This window comes from Garra rufa, unplaced genomic scaffold, assembly GCF_049309525.1.
Source record: "Garra rufa unplaced genomic scaffold, GarRuf1.0 hap1_unplaced_004, whole genome shotgun sequence".
Taxonomy (NCBI): Eukaryota; Metazoa; Chordata; class Actinopteri; order Cypriniformes; family Cyprinidae; genus Garra; species Garra rufa.
Window position 1 is genome coordinate 2,957,783 of NW_027394279.1, and position 14,530 is coordinate 2,972,312.

Below are 14,530 nucleotides of genomic sequence, written 5' to 3' on the forward strand. Positions count from 1 at the left end.
CAAAAGCCTTACACTGCAGAAGTCATTTTTGTATATTTGGACTTTTGGAACCTAAAGTACATATCAGGGAATGAGCAACCCCTGCTGGCTGGACTAAAACTATCTCCCGCAGGAAGCTAGTTTTCCACAAAGGGTCCCCCATCCATGTACAGAACAGAAATGGCCCTGTTTAGCTTTGGAGATTAACCATAATCTGACTACTGCAAATAACAGTTGAACTTCTGACTTTGTGGTTGAATGAAGCTACTCTGATAGAGGGGTAGCGTATCCTGACAGGTTCAATCAGGCAAGCGGAATGTGCTACCACCTCCATAAATGCGGTCAAATTCATCATTACGGTAGGGAATTAATGACCACAGAAAGTCAGGAGGCTAGTTTAATGCCTCTTGCGAAGGACACTCCTTTTTCCTGGGGCCGGATTAAGGTTTCAGAAAAACATTTGCTCCTTTCCACAGCCTGGAATCTGCCTCGTTGTATTAGGACGTTTGATCCCATAGGTACATGTCAGGGAAAGAGCCCCCCCTGCTGGCCAGACTAGTTTTTCACAAAGCGCAACCTGCCAAGCTCTATAAGTCCGGCGGAATGCACTACCACCTCCATGAATGAGGTCAAATTCATCATTAATGTAGGGAATTAATGACCACAGAAAGTCAGGAGGCCTGTTTAATGCCTCATCCGAAGGACACTCATCTTTACATGGGGCGATTTAATGCTTCATCAAAAGCCTTACACTGCAGAAGTCATTTTTGTATATTTTGACTTTTGGAACCTAAAGTACATATCAGGGAATGAGCAACCCCTGCTGGCTTGACTAAAACTATCTCCCGCAGGAAGCTAGTTTTCCACAAAGTGTCCCCCAACCATGCACAGAGCAGGCTCGGGCCTGCTTAGCTTTGGAGATTAACCAGAATCTGACTACTGCAAGCAACAGTTGAACTTGTTCTGTTTCGGTTTAATGAAGCTGCTCTGATAGAGGGGTAGCGCATCCTGACAGGTTCAATCAGCCAGCGGAATGTGCTACCACCTCCATAAATGAGGTCAAATTCATCATTAACTCCCAGAGGCCGGCTGTATCGCCGGCGATACCAGCTCATTTTTTTTAGATCAGCGCAAAAGACACTAAAAATGCTTTGTCAGTTTTAGTCATGCAAATTAGAGATATACATCATTGGAAACTGTAAAGTGTGTACTTTTATTTGTGCACACTCACAAGAACAGCAGAAAGTTGTGCTTTTTTATTTAGAATAAAGAAAACAAACAGGGTGATTTCTGTTTTCTCTGTCTCCGCGAACTGCTTTTAGAAATGCATCACTTAAATCTTTCAAACTTGGTGAATACTAAGCACACAAACAGAAAAGTGGTATCTGCTGAAAGCTTGAGATGTATGCTTTTAAACGAAGTAAGTTTTATCAAAAACAAATAATCTGTGATAAATTAATCCATATGAAACCAAGGAGATGTCTAGTTTATCCAGTTCCAACTAATTATCTCTAATGTGACCGCGCCCACTAGCGACATTCCTTTAGATATGCAAATTAGCCATGTGCTACAAGCACGGCAAGGACCGGAGTATCATTCTGTACATGAGGAAACTCCCACATTACCGCAACAAAGCAACATGACTTCAAGTTCATCTTGGTTACAGTTTGTTTCTGAATGAAGATATGCTGTGAGGAATAAGATTTATATTTACCACGATCACAAGAAGGACGCGATGCAACGCAAACCCAGCAGATGGAGACATTTACATGAGTAAGTCTTCATTTTCCTACTAGCTTTCGCTGTTATTTACTTTGACAAAACGTGTACACATTTTACTAGTTACAAAAATAACTAAAATTGATAAGAAAAAGTTATAACTGAGGGAAAAAAGTTTTTAAATATAAACAAAGAATTCTACAATCAATTACTAAATAACATGTTAGATCCACTGAATATGCATATCTCAAAAATAAACTCCCAAAAAAATGAAGATCCACATATTCATTCTACTGTACATTATAATGCTTTGATTTCAAAATCACTTTTAAGACTGATTTCAGTTTTTAACGATTGATTTTAGTTTTTAGTGTTTTTTTATTTTTTTATTTTATTTCAACAAAATAATACATAATTTAATATCTATCAAAGTATTAAAATAATTATCAACTCATCAATTCAGTCAATAATTTGAAGTGAAAGAGTTCAAAACTTGCATTATTTGAACAACACTGTGATGCCATTCTGCATTTACATGTCTGACACCTATTGGGTGATTTCTTTTATTGGGTGGATTTTGCCCTATTTATCATGCAATTATGGGATGTAATGTGTACATTAACCATGACCATAACACTTTATAATAACTATCATTAAAAAAGCATTAACAGATATTAGATAATGCTTAACAGATCATATAGATAGTTAATGTATATTTAAATAGCTGTGGATTTGTAAAAATGTGTAAATACGGTAAATTTAGGTAATTTGGGACACATCTGAGGCACATTTTGCATTTTAGATGACTGCTAAAAGGTACTAATGATTAGTAAATGTTAATAAACATTTACAACTGATAAATAGTTTCTTGGTACTGCAAAAAAAAAGAAAAGAAAGAAAATGGATAAAAAAATTAATTTAAAAATGTGATCTAGATCGTTGCTCTTTATAATTCAGTTTATATATTATACAAAATATATGCATTTATTCATTTACAAATATATTTACAATAAAAAAAGAAAATAATGTACTAAAACCCAGCTATAATGTAACTCTATTTCAGCTAAAAAATCCTAAGTGAATTAAATTTTGTAAAACATTACTGATTTTAGCCTTATACTGACCAATGCTTCCATAATGATCAAGATTATGTCACTTTTTACAATATGAAATCATCATCACACAAAAAACAAATAAGAAGGTGTGGATAAAAGACCAGATAAAAAACATGCACTGTAGTGACTGTGGACTAAAATTCCAGTTTAGTTATTCATTTGACAAGGAATTATGATATGAGGACTTAAAATACTGTTGATACATCAACTTATTTTCTTCTGAAAAAAACCCTGAGTTGCTATATTAAGGAACAGGCGAGAGAACAGGTGCAGTGTTCTCATCCTTAAAATTCCATCATCAGTGTTTTATAAGCTTGTGAGAACCAAAGCAGCAGGTTTGTCTGACCCATGACTCCAGTGACAGTCACAATCACTATGTGAGTACTGTATATAAAGGTGGTCACTTACTGTGGGAAACTCTACTTCAAGCAGCAAGATGAAGGGGTTACTGGTTCTATCCGCTCTTTTTGTGGCGGTGTTTGGCAAATTGACTTTTGAGGGGTGAGTTTGCAAATCTTGTGTCTCTATTTCTCTTATATCTTTATATAACATATAAACACACAGTGGAGTAGTTGATATGTTCTATGATATAATATGTAGAAACAGATTTCCTAATCTGCCTTTTCTGATATATCTAAATCATGCAAAATAGGTCCACTGAATATTGAGAACAGTATCACTACTAAGTATTAATGTCTCTGCAGTGACCAGGTTTTTCGGATCACTGCAAAAGATGCTGAGCAGATCGCTCTCCTGAAGGAACTCCCTGAAGAGATGCTCGGGGTAAAAGCCCATATATTACAACACTGTATTGTATTATATACATTTGAAGTCAAAATTTTACATATGCCTTGCAGAATCTGCAAAATAAGAGGGATTATACAAAAAGCATAATATTTTTTTATTCAGTACTGACCTGAATAAAATATTTAATATAAAAGATGTTTACATATAATCCACAACAGAAAATAACAATTGAATTTATAAAAATGTCCCTGTTTACATACGCTTGATTCTTAATACTGTGTTGCTACCTGAATGGTCCACAGCTGCTTTTTTTTTTTTTTTTTTTGTTTAGTGATAGTTCATGAGTCCCTTGTTTGTCCTGAACAGTTAAACTGCCTGTTGTTCTTCAGAAAAATCCTTCAGGTCCCACAAATTCTTAGTTTTTTTTTTTTTTTTTTTTCAGCATTATCCAGCAATGGCTGTATGGTTTTAAGATCCATATTTTCCTGAGTGACTCATATGCAAATATTATAGAAAGTTCAAATGCTTAATAATGCTTCAGAAGGAAAAAACAATGCATTAAGAGTCAGGGGGTGAAAACTTATGAACAGAATGAAGAATTTTTCTTATTTTGCCTAAATATCATATTTTTTCATTTAGTACTGCCCTTTGGAAGCTACAGAAGATTTTTATATGTTTCCAAAAAGACAAAAATAAGTTTAATTTACACTGATCTTCAAATTCAAAAAGTTTTTCCTTCTGGAGCATCAGTGAGTGTTTGTACCTTCTGTAATAGTTGCATATGAGTCCCTCAGTTGTCTTCAGTGTGAAAAGGTGGATCTCAAAATCATGCAGTCATTGTTGGATAGTGTTCAAATACATGAAAATGCTGAAAAACCAAAGACTTTGTGGGAAATGAAATGTTTTTCTAAAGATCAGCAGGCAGTTTAACTGTTCAGGACAAACACAGGACTCATGAACAACAAAAACAAAACACAGCTGTGCATCATTCTGGTAACAACGGTATTAAGAATCAAGTGTATGTAAACTTTTGAACAGGGTCATTTTTATAAATTCCACTATTATTTTCTCTTATAGACTATATGTAAATGTCTTTTATGAGATATATCTTATTCAGGTCAGTACTAAATAAAAAAATAACATGTGTTTTGTATGATCCCTCTTATTTTGGTAAAATAATTAACATTTTGCAGATTCTGACTTTTGACTTCACTTTATGGTATTTACAAAGTAATACCTTACATTTTCCTCTGTGTTCAGCTGGACTTCTGGATGCCTCCCTCTCGTGCGTCCCTGCCCGTGGATGTGCATGTCCCATTTCAAAGCCTCCAGGCTGTCAGGGCGCACCTGGCATACCATCAGATCCCATATCGTGTCATGATTGAGAACGTCCAGGTGGGACTGTATCAAAGCTGTGTTTGAAAAAAGAAAAACGAAACATGAATGATAATTAAACTTTTGGTCATATTTAATTCCATATAACACTGTTTCTACACAGAACATGAATGGCATCAACCTAAAGTTTAAATGATTTGCAAAAGTCGTTTTGTTAGCCTAAACTAACACTTAACAGACAGAACAATTACAAACTGCAATGTTGAAAATACTTATCTGATGGCTTTCTGTACCATAAGGCTTTGTTGGATGTGGAGCAACGCCAGATGGTGAAATATCGCAACTTTCCAAGAAGTACCGATGACTTTGTCTACACCACCTACCATGACCTGGACTCTGTGAGTGCTGAAACTTTTAACATCAACCTTTTCAAATAAACTGTTTTATTGTGCTTTAAAATTGTTTGTATCAAATATGTATCTGACTTCAGTTCAGGCTGTTGTGTATCCACATTTTTTCAACGCAGTAGTAATGTGGGCGAGACTTCTGGTTCATTTTGCACCCGCAGATTCCAGATTTTCATAGTTGTATCTCGGCCAAATATTGTCCTATCCTAACAAACCATATATCAATAGGAAGCTTTAATATGATATATAAATATACATTGGTCGTATATGCTCAGCAGGCCCCTTTTTTATACGACCCTGTTCTAGCTTCCCAAAGGGTAAATTTTCACCTTTTTTGATAAGTATTGGCCTTTTTTCCCAATTTTGCAAAAAACCTAGAAGTAGTTAGAAAAAGTTTTTTTTTTTTTACATCATCTTTTTTTTTTTTCAATCAGTTAACAAATGATTTGATTTGATTTGACAGCGGAGGTCCTATATTGTTTATATTGCACATATGTGCAAAAAACCACGCTCCTTACAATCGTTTATGCCCTTGAAAAATGCAGATTCAATATGAAACTCATAATCATGCTGAGGCTGTGTAGCTTAATACATACATGCCGATTGCACACATGAGCGCATATGATCTGCTCCGTGTATTGCGTCTCTGTGTAGGGGGCGGGGCAATACGGACTCTAGAGAGCATTTGATTGGACAGAATGTTTGATGAGAAACTGAAGTGCACGGGGATATCATCAAAATCGTTGATTCATATTGGCGGAAGTGACGAGTCTGTAAGTTTTGGATGCCCATATCTTGTATACGCGAATTTTGTCGTTGTTTTGAAGCACACTAGCTTATAGATAATCTTAAGGATAATATATTCATACTAAAAGCCAAAAAACTTTCATTTTGATTTCAAGGGGACTTTAACCTTGTTTAACAGGTGCTCAAAATTTGTTGGCCAATGGCAGCCACGGTTTTTAAAATACATAATTGTCCTTGTAGACACTTTGGAGCACTTCGCACCAAGACAGTGCACAACGATTTTCATGTTGTTAGGACAAAGGCAGTTTTTATGTTTTTTCTCTCTTACAGCACCACCAAGTGGCCAAACTCTGTGATTTTTTTCCTGTGGCCTCAGATTGAGCTCATACACATGTGTTCTGAGTTTGGCTGAGACATTTCATTCTGTTCAGAATCAGGAGTTATAGGCATTTTACTTAAAGTGGCCCTGCCCCTTTCTAACGTTTTGGCATTACTTTGCGAAACGGAGTTTTTTGGGGATGATTATTGATATTCACTGCCCAGAGAATAGTTCTGCACTGGTTGGTTCTGATTGGGCGAAAAACCTAAAAATAGTTTTTCAAAAAATGTTAAATACCCATATATTTTGCCAAGCTAATCTGTGTGCATTTTGTTCGGCGTGGGTCAAGGATACCCAATGACATAAGACACTTGAGCCTGCAACTTACGGTTGAGGAGTTTTGAGCAATTTCATACTTTTGATCGCTGTAGCGCCCCCATCAGGCCGATTGGGGCGAGCATTTGGTGACGTTTCAGGCGGTGTGAGTACTACCATCCCTCCAAGTTTCAAGTCTTTACGGGTTTGGTCTGCACAATCTGTTTTATGCGGAGATCACTGATCCGTGACCATTCTAACAATTTGTGATGATAATGAATGAGATAGGAAGCAAAAGCAGTGTGAACACATATATTTATTAACGACAAATATGGTGAACACAAACTCCGTGAAGACAATGATGAACTCCGTGGGTGATGATGTTATCTCTCGGCTGGGTGGCGCAGTGGCTTGATGGCTTGGTGATGACGTGGCGTGAATCTCCCGTGATAAATACAAATCCAGTGACGATCAACGGCGAAATAGACAATCCAACATGAACAAGACCAAGACAAACCAACACGACAGTCCAACATCCAGATCAACTATCAGACAGGGAAGGAGAGAATGAGGTGAGTATAAGTAGCTGATGGTAATGCGTGACACCTGGTGTGGGGACTGATTAGCAGCTGAATCCAATGAGCATGACAAACCACATGAAAGACACCAAATCACGAGACCTGAGAATGCAGCCGATCCATGCACCGTGACAGTACCCCCTCTCCTAGGAACGTCCCCTGACGTTCCCAGCCTCCTGTACCTGTTGATTGAATTCATCAATAAGTGAGTGATCCAGTATGTCTCTAGCAGGTACCCAACTTCTCTCCTCCGGACCGTAACCTTCCCAGTCCACCAAGTACTGGAATCCGCGTCCCCTCCGCCTAGAGTCCAGAATACGGTTGACCGAATAGGTTGGTTCCCCGTCTACGAGCCGCGGCGGTGGGGGAACCGAGGCAGGCGGATTTATGCGAGCAAAAAATACGGGTTTAATTTTAGATACATGGAACACGGGATGAATCCTCCTGTACGCTGGAGGGAGGTTGAGGCGGACTGCCACCGGACTAATGATTTTGGTGACAGAAAACGGGCCAATAAATTTGGGAGCAAGTTTATTCGAAACGGATCGGAGAGGAATGTTCTTGGTAGAAAGCCACACTTTGGAACCGACGACGTATACGGGAGGCCTCGACCGGTGGCGATCGGCTTTGGCCTTGGTGCGCGCTCCCACCTGGACCAGAGTCTCACGGGCTCTGGACCATGTGCGACGGCACCTCTGGACGAAGGCGTGAGCGGAGGAGACCGCGACTTCGGATTCCAGACTGGGAAAAATTGGTGGCTGGTACCCTACACTACATTCAAAAGGGCGAAAGGCCCGTGGCAGACACTGGTAAGGCATTGTGTGCGTACTCCACCATCGACAGCTGCTGACACCAGGAGGAAGGATTTCGAGCGACCATACATCGTAGTGTTCTCTCCAAATCTTGGTTGGCTCTCTCAGTTTGCCCATTGCTTTGAGGATGGAACCCCGAAGAGAGACTAACAGTGGCCCCCAGAAGTTTACAAAACTCTCGCCAAAATTTGGACACAAACTGGGGTCCTCTGTCAGAGACCACATCTGTCGGGAGGCCATGTAACCGAAAGACGTGATCAATGACTGCTACCGCTGTCTCCTTGGCTGAAGGTAATTTGGGCAAGGGGATGAAATGAACCGCCTTCGAGAACCGGTCCACCACGGTCAAAACTACCGTGTTACCCTGAGAGGGTGGGAGGGCGGTAACAAAATCTAGCGCAATGTGGGACCAGGGTCTCGAAGGGATTGGCAGCGGTTGTAGGAGCCCATCTGGAGGTCTGTTAGAAGTCTTACCAGTGGCACAAACTGAACAAAATTGCGAACATCACGAGCCATGAGTGGCCACCAAAATCTTTGCTTGACCAAATGTAAGGTGCGACTTACCCCTGGATGACATGCTACATTGGAACAATGGCCCCATTGGATAACTTCGGACAGAAGACTTTCTGGCACAAACAAACGGTTAGGTGGGCAACCGGTCGGAGGCGTTACCCCATGTAAGGCTGTCTTAACCTTCGATTCGACCTCCCAACTGAGAGTAGAAACAATAAGTGTCTCAGGAAAAAATACTCTCGGGAGTGGACGGGCGATCGGAGTGGTCAAAAATTCGAGATAAAGAATCGGGTTTGACATTTTTGGAACCCGGGCGGTACGAAAGAGTAAAATCAAAACGTCCGAAAAAAAGTGCCCACCTAGCCTGCCTAGAGTTTAGTCTTTTGGCAGTTCTGATGTATTCTAGGTTCTTATGATCGGTCCAAACCATAAAGGGTACCCCCGATCCCTCCAACCAATGACGCCATTCCTCCAATGCTAGCTTGACTGCCAACAGCTCTGTTACCAATATCGTAATTTGACTCTGCTGGCGACAAACGATGAGAGAAAAACGCGCAGGGATGCATCTTGTCGTCCGAGGGTGAGCGCTGTGAAAGCACCGCACCTACCCCCACCTCTGACGCGTCGACCTCTACCACGAACTGACGTGACGGATCAGGGGTAACAAGAATGGGGGCCGAAACAAAGCGGCGTTTGAGGTTGGCAAACGCAGCTTCCGCTGCGTCTGACCACCTGAACGCCGTTCTGGGAGAGTTCAAGGCAGTCAGAGGTGCGGCTAGTTGGCTGTAATTGCGAATAAAACGCCGGTAAAAATTGGCGAACCCCAGAAACCTTTGTAGGGCCTTACGGGAATCTGGACTTGGCCAATCTACCACAGCCTTGATTTTCTCGGGATCCATGCGCATACCCTCAGCCGACACGATGTACCCTAGAAAAGGAACAGACTGTGCATGAAAGTCGCATTTCTCCGCCTTGACAAAAAGCCCATTCTCTAGCAGCCTCTGAAGCACTCGTCTGACGTGTTGAACATGTTCCTGGAGAGAAGAAGAAAAAATCAATATGTCGTCCAGGTAGACAAATATGAACTGATCGACCATATCTCTCAACACATCATTAACGAGTGCCTGAAAGACACCTGGGGAGTTGGACAAGCCGAAGGGCATGACCAAGTACTCAAAGTGCCCCCTGGGGGTATTAAAGGCGGTCTTCCATTCATCTCCCCTCCTGATGCGAACCAAATGATAAGCGTTTCTTAAGTCCAATTTAGTGAAGATCGATGCTCCCTGCAACCTCTCGAAGGCTGAAGATATCAACGGCAAAGGATAAGTATTCTTTACCGTGATATTATTCAGCCCTCGGTAATCAATACAAGGTCGCAGAGATCCATCTTTCTTCCCCACAAAAAAGAACCCCGCCCCCGCTGGAGAAGAGGAGGGTCGAATGAACCCGGCTGCTAGAGAATCAGAAATGTATTTCCCCATAGCCTCTCTCTCAGGAATAGAAAGTGAGTATAACTTGCCCTTAGGCGGAGACGTACCTGGCAGTAATTCTATAGCACAGTCATAGGGACGATGAGGAGGGAGAGAAGCAGCCCGAGACTTACTGAACACTTCCTTCAGGTCGAGGTACTCCGCGGGCACGTTACACAGATCCGCCGTCTTCTCCTGCAACACAGACTCAGATACAGACGGAGAGGCAGACACAAGACAAGACTCATGACATTTAATGCTCCACTCAGACACCGATTTCAGCTGCCAATCAATCCGGGGGTTGTGTTTGATGAGCCAGGGATGTCCTAAGACGACGGGTGCGTGGGGTGAGTCCAGGATGTAAAAGGAGATGCTCTCACGGTGGTTACCAGATACCGTGAGAGTGATGGGTTCCGTGATGGTGGTGATGGTGGGAAGCGTCTGACCATTGAGTGCGTGGACTGCAATAGAACTGGTGAGGGGGAGGAGAGGAACATGATTATGATGCGCAAATGAAGAATCCATAAAATTACCCTCAGCCCCTGAATCCAAAAGTGCAGTGCAGTGCAGGTCCAGACGATGCCATCTAAGCCTGACCGGGAGGAGCGTGGAGGTAGATCTGAACGAGGACTTGATAGCGGAGATCCCACCCGACAGTACCCCCTTCCTTACTGCCGGGCTGGCCCTTTTACCCGGGCAGCTTAAGGCGAAATGCCCCGCCGCCCCGCAGTACAGGCAAAGGCCGTGAGACCTCCGCCTCTCCCTCTCCTCCCGAGTCAACCGAGCTCGACCCACCTGCATGGGCTCGTGATCCTGGAACGGGCCGACCGCGTCGTTGCCACTGGCTCGAGCTGGAGGTCCCTCCCCAGGGGGAAGCCGAGCGGGTAAACACCGCCGCTCGGCTCGGGAGAGTCGAGCGTCTACCCGTCTGCGGGTAGATCCAGGGCGTAGATCTCACGTTGGACGCGGTTAGCCAGCCCATGCAGGAACATGTCCCACTGCGCCTCCTCGTTCCATCGGCACTCCGCCGACAGGGTGCGAAATTCGATAGAAAAGTCTGAGACGGATCTCTCCCCCTGTTTGAGATCCGTCAAGCGCCGCGCGGCCTCCCTCCCAGTGGCCGTGCGGTCAAACACCCGCTTCATCTCGGCGGAGAGCGCCGAGAACGAGGCACAACACGGATCTTGGTTCTCCCATACCGCCGTGCCCCACAGTGCCGCCCTCCCCGTTAACAGGGTGAGCGCGAACGCCACCTTGCTTTCCTCACTAGTTAACGTGCAAGGTTGCAACGAAAAGTGCATGGAACATCTAGTGAGGAAAGCCCGGCAGAAGTTCGGCTCACCGCTGTAAAGCTCTGGTGGGGGAAGGTGGGGTTCGGGTGACTGGGCAGCCCCGGATGGTTCATAATGGGCGGGCGGCATGGGTGGTGGGATTGGCGCAGTGGGTAGTTGCCAGTTCTGTATCCGCTGGGTGAGCTCAGATACCTGCGCCACAAGAGCTCAGACCGCTGTTCCTCTATCCGCCGAGCTCTTCTCCTGGGTCTCCAGCCGAGAGATGCAGGAACGTAAAGCCTCCTCGGCCGTGAGTGGGGTGGAGCCTGCTGCTTCCATGAGAGGTCTGATAGTTCTGTGATGATAATGAATGAGATAGGAAGCAAAAGCAGTGTGAACACATATATTTATTAACGACAAATATGGTGAACACAAACTCCGTGAAGACAATGATGAACTCCATGGGTGATGATGTTATCTCTCGGCTGGGTGGCGCAGTGGCTTGATGGCTTGGTGATGACGTGGCGTGAATCTCCCGTGATAAATACAAATCCAGTGACGATCAACGGCGAAATAGACAATCCAACATGAACAAGACCAAGACAAACCAACACGACAGTCCAACATCCAGATCAACTATCAGACAGGGAAGGAGAGAATGAGGTGAGTATAAGTAGCTGATGGTAATGCGTGACACCTGGTGTGGGGACTGATTAGCAGCTGAATCCAATGAGCATGACAAACCACATGAAAGACACCAAATCACGAGACCTGAGAATGCAGCCGATCCATGCACCGTGACACAATTACAATAGGGTTTCAGCGCTACAAACTCGAACCCCTAATAACATGGTAAGTCATACCAATTTTCAATATTAAGCAGCAAAACAAGCTGTTTTGTAGCCTACAGTTAAAAACAGCTGGATACAGATGAGACCGGAAGTCAGACCCAGAAGGGGTTTAGAAAAAAAATGGCAGCTGGCAGCAGGAAGCATAAGGTGTTTCTCAATGTCAAGGGCTGTATCCGAAATCGCCCCTATACCCTCAAATAGGGCACTATTTGAGGGGACAGCCATTTTAAGTGGTGTTCGAAACCATAGTGAACGTTCCCGAGTGCACTCATTCAATCCCACAATGCACCGCGAAAACGAGTGTACAACCGATGTACGCTCAACAGCTAGAGATAACCCATAATGCACTGTGAGAGTCGTGCGCTGACTGAATTCCCGCGTCTCTCCAGACGATGGCGCCCGCAGCTGAATCATCCATCCATTCATTTTACAACGCGCTCCTCCACTGCGTAATACAGCGTACAACACAGGTACAAATTCGTTGTAAATTGATTATTAAATTGTTTAACCAAGGTTTATACGTAAACTCCTTGACATAGTTCAAGATAAATCCTTTAATCTTACTACTCGAACTATCCGTTTTAAATGAATGTTAAACAGTATAGCAATACTATGCAAAAGCGGCAATCCTTCCGGTGCACTTAATGTCCGAATTCACTCACTCATTTTCATTCACTCCTTCAAGTGGACTGTATGAGTGGACTAATGTAGGGAATAGTGAATAGGGTATAGGGGGCGATTTCGGATACAGCCAAGGATACGTCCTTGGCAGGACTGGTCCTTCCAAGTCACTTCCTTCAGAGGCTAGGCGAGGCTCCTCTTAAACATTTCGGAGAACACATAAATGGAACAGGCTAGCAAGTGCACGTTATTGCGTCATTACCTCAGTGAAAGCTCCGCTCTTATCATTCATTTAAAAACAATTACATCCATTACGTCAAATTGACCCTGCACTGTTTAAACACACTTGACAGACAAAAAATCGATATGATTTAAAAGGAGTTTATTGATTTAAAAACGATTATATTGCCGGAGTGAACAGAACTGCGTCCATAGCAACACTCTGTTTTTCATGGCAACCGTGTGCCGTATACTTCATGGTTGTCTGTTATCAAGAAATAACAGACCGGAATTCAACCAAGCGATTGTAATAATATCTGGTATTTAAAAATATTTATAATTTAACAACTATTTGTTAAAGACTTGTCCTATCTCACAAACAAGTTTATTTTTTAAATTACCCAACTACACTATTTTTATAGCCTGGAAAAATCCAGACCCTAATCTATTAAGATTAAGGGTCTGGGATCGAGCAATGAAAAGGACCTAACTCGAGGGACAGCACCAAGCATGCATTTGAAACTCTCACTGCACGTAATTGGATAACGCCACAACCAATCACAACAATTCATGGTGTGACGTATCCAGAGCGACGGTGAACATATAAGAGTGGATTTCAAAAAAAAAAAAGGAAGGAAGTACCTGCCATTGACAGCCGGAAGCCAGTTACTGGCATTCGGAGGGTAGGAGGGACCTGCCACTTGGTGACAGCCAATCAGCATCGACCAACTTGGCAGCAACCAATCCTATGCAACTACAACAGACACGAATGGCAGTGTTTGTTGGAGTGTTACATTTTGAAATTAATGATCGAAGTAATGAATAATTGTTGCCTTGTATGTTTGATTTTAACTTTTATGCTAGCGAACGACAATGTAACTGTCTACTATAGTTAATCTTAGTATGTTAGTGGGCTACAATTAACTTAAAAATTTTCATTTACTATTAAAAATTAACATGATCAAATAATCTGACATCATACAAAGCCCGTTATGAATTTAAAGGCTTTATTAAACTACCGCAACAATGTTGTTTCTTGAAATACTACAAATGTAAAACTGAACCTTCATAACACAGCTTAAATTATTACAAAATAAAGGTAATAAGCCCGTGCACTTTTGTTATTCTGTCTTTAATCAGTTTACAGAATTTTTGAATATATATATATATATATATATATATATATATATTGGTCTCTCTATAAAATTTTTTACACACACATATTACATATATATATATATATATATATATATTATATAAAAATTGGTATATATTTGTTATAAGTTCATATACGTTTTTACTATATATATATATATATATATATATATATATATATATATATATATATATATATATATACGTATATAATTATAACATATATATATACCAATTTTTATATAATATATATATATATATATATATATATATATTATATAAAAATTGGTATATATTTGTTATAAGTTCATATACGTTTTTACTATATATATATATATATATATATATATATATATAT

The 14,530-nt window shown here is 41.7% G+C and overlaps 1 pseudogene; it reads left to right on the plus strand.

Moving 5' to 3' along the window:
- Window positions 1-3,220: 3,220 nt before the first annotated feature.
- LOC141312724 (carboxypeptidase A1-like) overlaps window positions 3,221-14,530 on the plus strand; it is a 13,202-nt pseudogene continuing 1,892 nt past the window's right edge.